Source organism: Camellia sinensis, chromosome 1 (genome assembly GCF_055761805.1).
Source record: "Camellia sinensis isolate YWXY chromosome 1, ASM5576180v1, whole genome shotgun sequence".
NCBI classification, from domain to species: Eukaryota; Viridiplantae; Streptophyta; class Magnoliopsida; order Ericales; family Theaceae; genus Camellia; species Camellia sinensis.
In genome coordinates, this window is record NC_138961.1 from 71757518 (window position 1) to 71767993 (window position 10476).

At 33.1% G+C, this 10476-nt stretch overlaps 1 long non-coding RNA gene across 1 annotated transcript; it reads right to left on the reverse strand.

Annotated features, from left to right (window-relative positions):
• Positions 1-5858: 5858 nt before the first annotated feature.
• On the reverse strand, positions 5859-10259 carry LOC145789778 (uncharacterized). The gene is made up of 3 exons (XR_014328093.1): positions 9986-10259; positions 7446-7799; positions 5859-6157 (listed from the first exon to the last, which is right to left on the reverse strand). It is a non-coding gene; the product is annotated as an uncharacterized LOC145789778 (long non-coding RNA).
• Between the last annotated feature and the right edge of the window lie 217 nt (positions 10260-10476).

Sequence of the window (10476 nt, forward strand, 5' to 3'; positions counted from 1 at the left end):
TCATGTGCAAGTATTCCAGTGCCCACGACAATATTTTCTTAGTTAGTAATGTTAGGTTTTTATTCTTGGCAATCCCGTTTGACAAAACTCCTTTCAGTTGTACTTGTTTTCGCACTTTTATTTCAATGAGGCTATAAGTTTATTAGATGTGAATCCAACCCGAATCGTGTCTTGCAGAGAAGTTTGTGGTGTTTAATTCTTTCAAGATTGCCACTTCGCTGACTATGACGGGGATCGAGCTGCCCGGTCAGCTCGTAGGGTCTAGGGGGCAACGCCCCTTGGCGGGTCCGGGATAGCGCCACTGCGGGGTTAAGGGGCAGCGCCCTCAAAGCAAAATGCAAAAATGCATTCAAAGTTGCCTCCCCGCTCGAGCGTCCATTTCTCGTTCAAGCGGAGAATGCTGAGTTCCAGAAGTTTGGTGAGTCTGCAAATATACTGTGATCCGTGTTTTCACGCTCGAGCGTCAATTTCGTCGCTCGAGCGTACATCCTGGTTTGGAACACGTCATATAGAGTCCCCGCTCGAGCGTCAATTCCCACGCTCGAGCGGACCTCGCGATTTCAGATTCTATAAATTCGCAAGTTGCTCCAAATCTAGGGTTATGCCTCCATATCTACTTTTTTGATATTAGGATTTTTATCTGGGGCTATTTTGCTAGTTTTCTTTGATGTTTCATTGAGTATTCAACTCATGGTTTAGGGAGGATACATCAAAGGATTGTTTGTTTATTCTATACAAAAGAGAGAGTTATTCTTCGGTGGATTCTGAAGAATTCGAGCCTGAAGCTTTGGTAGATTCTGGAGTGGCTCATCGTCAAGACAATTCCGAGGTGAAGACGGGGCTGGAAGAGGCACATAGGGGTTGGTTCAATTCGGGCTTGGATTCGCTATGTAATTGAGAGTATACCTGTATAATTCCTTTATGTCTTCTTAGTGGATTGTTTTGTGGCTATTGCCCGTGGTTTTTTTATCACAATTGGAGGTACTCCAATTGTGGTTTTTTCACGTTAAAGTCGTTGTGTCGATTTGTCTTGATTGTTTGATTGTGATTGTTTTATTGCTTAAAATTGATACATAATCACAAATCAATATCTAGCAGATTTCTAGATTTTTCAAGTAACACTTGAAAGTGTCGTTGAACTATCCTTCAAGTGTTATTTTTTAGTTTTGTGGCGTTTTAAACAAGTGGATCTTAGTGACATTTGCAAACACCACTGCAGCAAGACTTTGAATGACATTTTGACGTCATGATAGACACTCTTTGTGATACTATCAAGCGCTATTACAAAAAGATTTAGTGGTACTTCAGTGCCACTTGTAAGTGTTATTACACCATCAATGCTAAAGACTTTCAGTGACACTTTTATGTCATGGTAGGCACTATTTGTGACGCTATCAAGTGCCATTAAAAAAGATTTGTAATCTAAAAAATGCTACTATATGAATTTTAAATGATGCTTATTATGCCACAATTGATATTTTTAACTATTTTATAAATGTCACTAAATCCAATTCATTTGTATCATAAATGTATATAAGTGCTATTGGAGCTTATTCTAGTGACACTTTACAAAACCACTACCATTACTATGAAATGCCACTTATATGTTCTTTTTATTGACACTTTTAAAAACCACAATTAAGCATGTGTAAATGCCTGTAAAAATTATATCGATTTTATAAAAAATTAAATATTAATTGTTACATCCTATATTAATTTGACATCCATTCATCCTATAATATTTTCATAATAATAAACAAATATTACCACCGTAGGATCATCATATTAAAAAAATAAAAAAATAAAAATCAAACCACAATCATTTTTTTAATCTAAAAATATAAATTTATTTATATTGCAATAAAAATCATAATCAAAATTATAAAATATTCTGCCACACTAATAAAGTTAAATAAAAAAAAAAATTCCAATCATAAGTTCTGAAAAGTAATAGTGATATTCATCTTCCAGAAAGACAAATTATCAAAACAAATTCACTTTTCAAATTTTCAACCTCACTTGTATAAATATTCTCAACTAGCATCTATAACTTGCGAAATTTGCATCCAAAAGATAAACATATAAAGATAATTGAAACTATATTAAGTTAATATACATTTGTTAATGAAATTAGTATTTACGAAAGAAATATACCACAAATGGAGCAGGCCAAACAACATGAGCTCCAATAGCTTGTCCAATTGTTTTGACAAGACCATATGATCGGATCAAGCTCTCATTAGGTTTGACTAGCACTTGAAAATGTACCTCCCAACAGTCAGGTCTTAGTTCTTCCCCTCCCCTTCTTTAGATGGATCTGTGCTTTTAAGTATTCTACTTGCAACTATTTCTGTTGGCCTAATGATACTTTTTGAAACAACTATATCTCTCACTTGTAAATCAAGATTTAACTACTTAAGTAATTATATATTTACAATTAACAAATAATATTTAAAAAATAAACTAGTACAAAGTGCCAAAGTGAAAATGATCACAACTGAAAATGATATGCATTTCTCTAGTAGATAAGCAAGTGACATGATTTAATCACTTAATTGGTTCACCACACTACAACAAATTACATAAAAGCAACAAACGTAAGGCTTTAGACCATATCAAACAATAGTTTAAAAAATCAATAACAACCAAAGACACCAATCAATAACAATCAAAATCATGCTCATTATCAATATCAAGATCTCCTAAACTCAACAATGTAAGCCAAATATAATTGTAAAAAATGACAATCAACTAATTACTTTCAAGCAAGATTTTCAGGGAAGCAGAAATAGCCCATGCGGTAATAAATGATTGAGAGATGTCTTGTTGAAGCTTTACAAGAAAATATTTAAAAAAAAAAAGAAAAAAGCACAAGTTTCGTAATGTCATGATTTTTTCTATGTAGCTCATTTTGTCTAGATTTAAACAATGGAATTTAAATCCAAAATATTCATTCCTTGGTATTGTAAGACAAGTTTTGCTTGTTATTCTAAAATAAAAAAATGCTAACAATTAGGGCTAATTGCACTATTAGTCCCTTTATTTTGGCTATTATGTCATTTTAGTCTTTGTAATTTCAATTACATTGATTTTAACCTTAAATTTTTTATTTTGTTTATATATTGGTCCATTTGATAGTATTTTTTTTAATGACAAATGCATCCTGCCATTTTTTGTTTATATATTGGTCCATTTGATAGTAGTTTTTTTTTTTATGACAAATGCAACCGGTCATAATTTTAGGACTTAACCTTAACAAAATACTTGGTCAATTTAGTGACTTAATCTTAACCAATTCAATGAAAATTTTCTATCAAAGACCCTAAAGATGTCATGCCCCAAAATTTGGACAATTAAATATTAAATTAGGACTAAATCCCAATCAATATTCCATCATCTTCATGCCAATACAATATCAAACCAACATCAAATAAATAAAAATAAAAAATAATAACAACAATATAAAGATAAATCAAGGAAAGTGGGTTTTGCACTCAAAAATATTTTTTGAACATCAAGAAAATACTTAGGCTTCGTTTGGGAAGTGGGTTGACTTTTTGGCTTTTTGACTTTTTTAGCTATTTTAGTCTGGGCTAAAAAGTTTGGTTTGGAAAAGATTTTTTGACTTTTTTGACTTTTTTTGTGAGAGAAGAGTGTAATGATTATGGGTTAGATGTGATGTTTTGTTTATTGTGGCTAAAAAAGCCTATTTTATTTTTTATAACTATTTTAATCAAAAAAGCTCAAAAAATCTCTTCCCAAACAAAAACTTATAAAATTAATAAAGCTACCAAAATAAAACCCTAATCCTTTCTTTCTCTCGTCTCCTCTTTCTCCTCACTGTCTCTTTCTGTCTCGGCTTTCTCACTCTCGGGCTTCCCCCCCCCCCCACTCCAATAAAACCCTAATCCTTTCTTTCTCTCGTCTCCTCTTTCTCCTCACTGTCTCTTTCTGTCTCGGCTTTCTCACTCTCGGGCTTCCCCCCCTATTCTCTTCTCTTCTTTTCCAGTGGTTGCTGCTTTTGCTGTCTTGGAAATTCTCCCACACACTCTCATGATTATAACCTAGGTCTAGTATGTTATACCTAATTACTATTATATTTATATTTTACAAATATCACATAAATACAATATATATAAATATGTTATATAAGATTAATATATATAACACTTATATATATATATATATTTAAATTAATTATATATAATTAAATATCACATTAAATTCATATATACACGTAATTAATAATAATAATAATAATAATAATAATAATAATAAGCTAAGAAAAATTAGGGTCGCTACAAAAGATATTATCAATTCGACTAAATTGATCTAAAATCTAAAATTAAGTATCAAAATTGAGTCAATTAAAACTATATGGAATAATAAAATGTAAGGATTATTGATATAATTTACTCAACAATTATAAGAAATTGAAATAAATTGAGATAAATCCGTAAATTCATAGTCAGAATCTAGTTAATTGAAATTACAGAGATTAAAATTTAAGAAACTTTATCATTGTACATGAGAGCAATATGAAATTTTATTTTTCCTTTAAAGTCATATAAAGACATTGATCAATTTTGTACATATGGCAAGTATAGTTTAAAAAAAAAACATGTTATATTAAGTTTAATTTTTTTGTTTTTATTTATTTTGTGCATTTTGAAAATTTTGAAAATTTATTGGTATTTTTTTTTTTTTTCAAAAAATGCCACTTGATACCCTGGAAAGTTTTTGGCTTAGTGACATTTCTCAAAATGCTATAAAATATTTGTTTATGACACTTTTCACTTAATTCCATCAAAAGTAACTTGCTCCTACCTAGTTTAGTAACATTTTTTGAAAAATGTCATTGCTACTAAAGCTTAGTCGTATCTGTTGATAAATATCACTAAAACAATTTCTTGTGTTATTCTTTTATAAAATGCCATAAAATTGATATCACATTTTTTTATTGAAATGCCACTAGAACCTTATATGTTTGTAGTTCTGTGGCATTTTTCTCAAACGTGTCACAAAATATTATTTTTGTAATATTTTCTAAAAATATGCCACTAGTATAGTGCCACTAAAGTGTGTTTTTGTTGTAGTGGCCAGGGGGTTTGAGGAAGGACTAGTAGTTTGATTTGTCATTGTGTCTCATAATTGTAATTTATGTTTTTCTAATAAAGCAGTTCTTTTTGTTAGATTTTTTTTTAAAAAAATTTTGGTTTTCTATTTTTGTCATTAAATAATGACATACATAATTTTTTTTTATTTTTATAATCCGAATAAGTTTTCCTTCAACCTGAATTGGAGGAACCTCTTTCTTACCAAAACATAAAGTAAAATTTAAGCGTAACGTTGATATCACATGATTGTATTTGCATGATACTACCAACTAATTATAACATCACACACTACAAAAATTTTAGTTTTTTGTGACGGCAAAATGTCGTCACTAATAATCCTAATGCTGTCTCAAAAAGATTTTAGCGACAGCAAATAGAGGGTCACAACAAAGGGTGTTGCTAAAACGTTATGCTGTCGCCATTTTTTTGCAACGACAAATGTTGCCTTTTGCGACAGTATTTTACTATCGCCTATAATATGTAAAAAATTGAGACCTTTTGCGATGACACTGTTGTACTATTGCTAAAAGTGTTATTTGAGACGACAAAAAATACCATCGCAAAATGTTTTTTTTATTGCGATGGGATACGTGCTGTTGCCAATGTCTTTTGCAACGGCATTGCCTATGTTGCAAAAAAAATACATTTTGGTTCTAATTTTTTTACAACGGTGTGGTGCCGTCACAAAAAAATAAAAATAAATAAATAAAATAAAAATTACTTGTATTAAATGAAAAATAATTGAAAAAGAAACCAATAATTGCATAATAATATAAAAATTCTTGTATAGAAATAACAATTTCTCCATAATAAAAATATTCTTGCATTCATAACTACACATCAGCAAAATTACCCCACTACACAATGTTGCATAATATATATGTAATGTTTAAATACATAATGTTGTTCACAATTCAAAATAACATAAACCAAAAACAAAAGTTTTCCTCATCATTCTCCCTGGGTAACAAAAACAAAAGTTGGTCGCATTCTTCACAGTCATGCATTCCACAAGAAGCAAACTCTTACTCGAGAAATATCTGAAAATAAAAAATAAAAAAAATTAATGACAATGTAATTAGTGTTAATATGTTAATTACAAAAAAACATAAAAATTGAACTACTATACATTTACAAAGATAATTAAGTAAATAATTTTGCATAGACCAAAATCCGGCTTTAACTCCCAAACCGGGAACCCGATTCGAGTCCCGTCTTCTCCCACAAGTCTCTCGTGCCTAGGCGGTCGTGTGTGCCAAGTTTCGTGATAATCCAACACCGTTTGGTATTTTTGGGTGTCAACACCTCAAATTCTAAGTTTCTTAAGGAACTAGTTTGCCTAGACTGAAATCTGGCTTTAACTCTCAAATCGAGAACCCGATTCGAGTCTCGTCATCTCCCACAAGTCTCTCATGCCAAGGTGGCCGTGTGTGCCAAGTTTCGTGCTAATCCGATGCCGTTTGGTGATTTTGGGGCGTCAACACCTCGAATGCTAAGTTTTTTAAGGAACTAGTTTGCCATAGAGTAAAATCCGGCTCTAACTTTCAAACTAGGAACCCGATTTGAGTCCCATCTTCTCCCATAAGTCTGTTGTGCCTAGGCGGTCGTGTGTGCCAAGTTTCCTGCTAATCTGACATCGTTTGGTATTTTGACGCGTCAATACCTCGAATTCTAAGTTTCTTAAAGAACTAGTTTGCCTAGAGTGAAATTCGGCTCTAACTCCCAAACCGGGAACCCGATTTGAGCCCCGTCTTCTCTCACAAGTCTCTCGTGCCTAGGCGGTCGTGTGTGCCATATTTCGTGCTAATCTGACATCGTTTGGTGATTTTAGGGCATCAACACCTTGAATTCTATGTTTCTTAAGGAACTAGTTTGCCTAGAGTGAAATCCGGCTCTAACTCCCAAATCGAGAACCTGATTTGAGTCCCGTCTTCTCCCATAAGTCGTGCCTAGGCGGTCGTGTGTGCTAAGGACCAGGTTGCAATGGTGCGCCAGTCCAAGTGGAAAACTTAACAATGGAAAATCCTGTGTCTTTCTTTCTAATTATGTAATTAGCCCTTATCCTTTTGGGTTGTGTACAGTTAATGTATGGTTATTCTTAGCTTAGAATGCAAAGATACATTTTATACCTGATCTTCTGGTGGTGGTGTATATGGAGTCTCATCTCTTGTAGATTCCCTAAATACCCGGTGGCCACTCGATGCATCAAGAACTTATGACAGTCCGTACATAATGTGTTAATCATATTCGAATTTTATTATATATACGTATATATATATATATGTTGTGTGAAAATTTAACTATCAAACAATTTAATTTACATCGAACCTGTCTGTTGGGATCCACACTCACTCTCTGTGACATAAAGGCCATCATCTTAGCTCTCATCTGCTGTAAATGTATAGAGAACTCTGCTCGCATCTCCTCCCTCAGCTCCTCCCTCAACTCATCCTTTAGCTCTGCATGAACCTGCTAGGTGATCTGAACAATAGTCGATGGCTGGGGTGTTGACTGTAATAGCCCAAAACCATCTTTACACACTGTGCTCCAAGGCACAGTTCTCCCGTAAGTGCGACAATATCCATGTCCGTCATGACCTATCAACTCATGGAAAATGGCATTCATAGCCTCTAAAGTCCTGCCGTCCTCAGGTAACATGGAGAGTTGACGACTAAACTCATCCTGTATTGAATAAGACATACAAGTATATGTCAAATTAAGATGGTTGATATACAAAAAAATAAAAATAAAATTTAAAAACAATGTTAGATGTTTGGAAATGCATTATTGTAAGCTTTGTCAATAATGGAAATTTATTTCATTAACAAAATATTTCCTTTTGCTTAGAAAGTGAGAGGAAGTGCATGTCTGGTCCCAAAAGGAAAAAGAACATTTTGGCTGTAAAAAAATCAACATTTTTGAATTTTTGGGACATATTCAGAAATTTCTCTACAAATTCTCCAAGTTATGATACATAAAAGCACTAAATGATTAGCAATAAACTAAGCTCGTATTAGGAGGCAATGCAATTCTTTCAAGTAATGCCGTGCCAACCATCAAAAAACTTGAATTCTTGGTGGAATAATGGTTTATGCAATTTATGCAAAAAGACTTGAAACTATTAACTCACCATCATTTTAAGCCCCCCATTGTAATGAGTCAGCCTTGTTACTACTTAAAACAACACTCTCCAATAGAGAGTGTAATTCTCATTTAATTTTCAAACAACTCTGCCACTGTTTCCGCTTTTTGAGTAGATAACAAAATTAGATTTGGAAAACACTGACTCAAAGATGAATTTTCAAACCATACATTAGACCAAAAAATAATAGATGAGGAAGAACCTACATCGAGTCTAAGGTTACTTTGTAACAAATATTTAAAGGTGCTCTCTTCAATCCACAAAATATTATTTTACAATTTTTCACAGTGACATAATATAAAAACAGGTTTGACGAGGAAGCTCTAATAAAGATAAGCCTAATTACTTCTTTTTCGATATTGCTAACTTCTTTTTGTGGAGGTAAAGGAAAAGTGACAAAACAACTGAGCTTATATTCCCTTCACAAATCCATGATCCAAGCCCAACCTTAGTTAGAACATGTGCGTATGTGTAGATGTAGTATGATTGATGATCAGAGAAATTTTCAAAGAGAACATATTTGTTGTCTTAACATGGATGGCAAACTTGATGAGAATTGTGTAAAATTAGATGCATTTCCCTTTTTGTCAACCTTAAGTTATCATACAAAATGATGGCTAATAGAGGGCTAAAACATTAAAAATTCTAAATATGCTGATTTGAAAATGTTTTTAACTTGAGAGTACCAAACTTTGAGAATTTGTTGATGATAAGAGCTTTTGTGTGCTTGTTACTTTAAGACGGAAAGAGAATCTTTAAGAGTTAATTGGCACAAGCTAATTTGGTTTTCCAAATGTATTACCAAGCATAGTTTTATCTTTTGGATGGAAATTAAAAGTAAGCTCAGGACTAGAGAAAAGCTCTTTGAATGAGGAATTATTAGAGCAATGCAACCCACTTGGATTGCATTTAGGAAATTGAAAGCCTACAACATTTCTTCTTCTCATCATGTCCATTTTCTAGAGCTATTTGGTTTCAGGTTTCTAACCTGTGTAATATTAGTAAGCCCTGCCATCTCTGATTCATGCATATGAGATTTTCTAAAATGCTTGCAAATTTTGTGTAGTTATATATATAAAAAAAAAAAAACTATTGCTTCTTTTAGAGTTCAAGTGTTAACCAAGGTTTTTCACAATCAACCTTGAACAAAGAAGAAATTTAAGTCACACTAATATTATCATCAAAACCACATTTTATTAAAACCTTTCTAAAGGGAGTCTAAACTTTTACTGTTACACTTATAAACAATCCCTCTACCTCTTGAAGTAAACCTATACAACAAATACTAGGGGTCGTGGTGTGGCAAAACAAATTCACAAAAACTCTTTGGCACTCTCAACTTATAAGATTTTTAAATCTACATGTTCTGAATTCTAAATGTTTTAGCCCTTGATTAACCATCATTTTGCATTAACCACCATATTCTGTGTTGTCTACCAGTGACGGCAACCAACAGAAAAGTTGAATTCTTGGTAGAATAAGGGTCTTCTCGATCCATCTATAGAAGGATTTCTGTGTCAATGCTAAGAAGCTGTTTCTGCGTCAAAATCACTGGTTCTGCTATTCTTTGTGACACACTACTAACCAACCAAAATCCTAATCAATATTCCTAAAACCTTACTTACTGATCAGACCAATCGATTCATGAAAAAACAGTGAATTTGAGTAAGATCTATGAGAGAGAGAGAGAGAGAGAGAGAGAGAGAGAGAGAGAGAGAGAGCATACAAGGGTCGTCACTCGCTGAGTGAGTGACAGAGGCGCGATTGAGACTAATTGAGCTCACGCAAGAGAAAGACAGAGATGTCGCACCACCACTGCTGCTGCTACCCGTTGTCACTCTTGCTTGCCGTCGTCGCTTGTCGAGAGAGAGATCGTAATATGCCGGTGGAATTTTGCCTCAAAGGTTTTGGGTATTTTTGCGAAGCAGGTTTTAGGGATTTTGGGAGAAAACGAGTGCGAATAGGCTAAATTAAAGGAGCGGGGTATCAAAAATTTTTCATTACTTTTTGCGGCGGCATATTTAAGCAGTCACAAATGATAAATCTAATAAGCAAAACGTCATCGTTTTTATCATTTTTTTTTTTTTGCGATGGATAATTGCAGCCACAATTTGTTCACTATTTGTGACAATAAAATTTTCCCGTCTCAAAAAACTTGTTTTTGTGGCGGTACACAAGGCGTTGCAAATACTTCCGTATTTAACACACCTTTTCTTG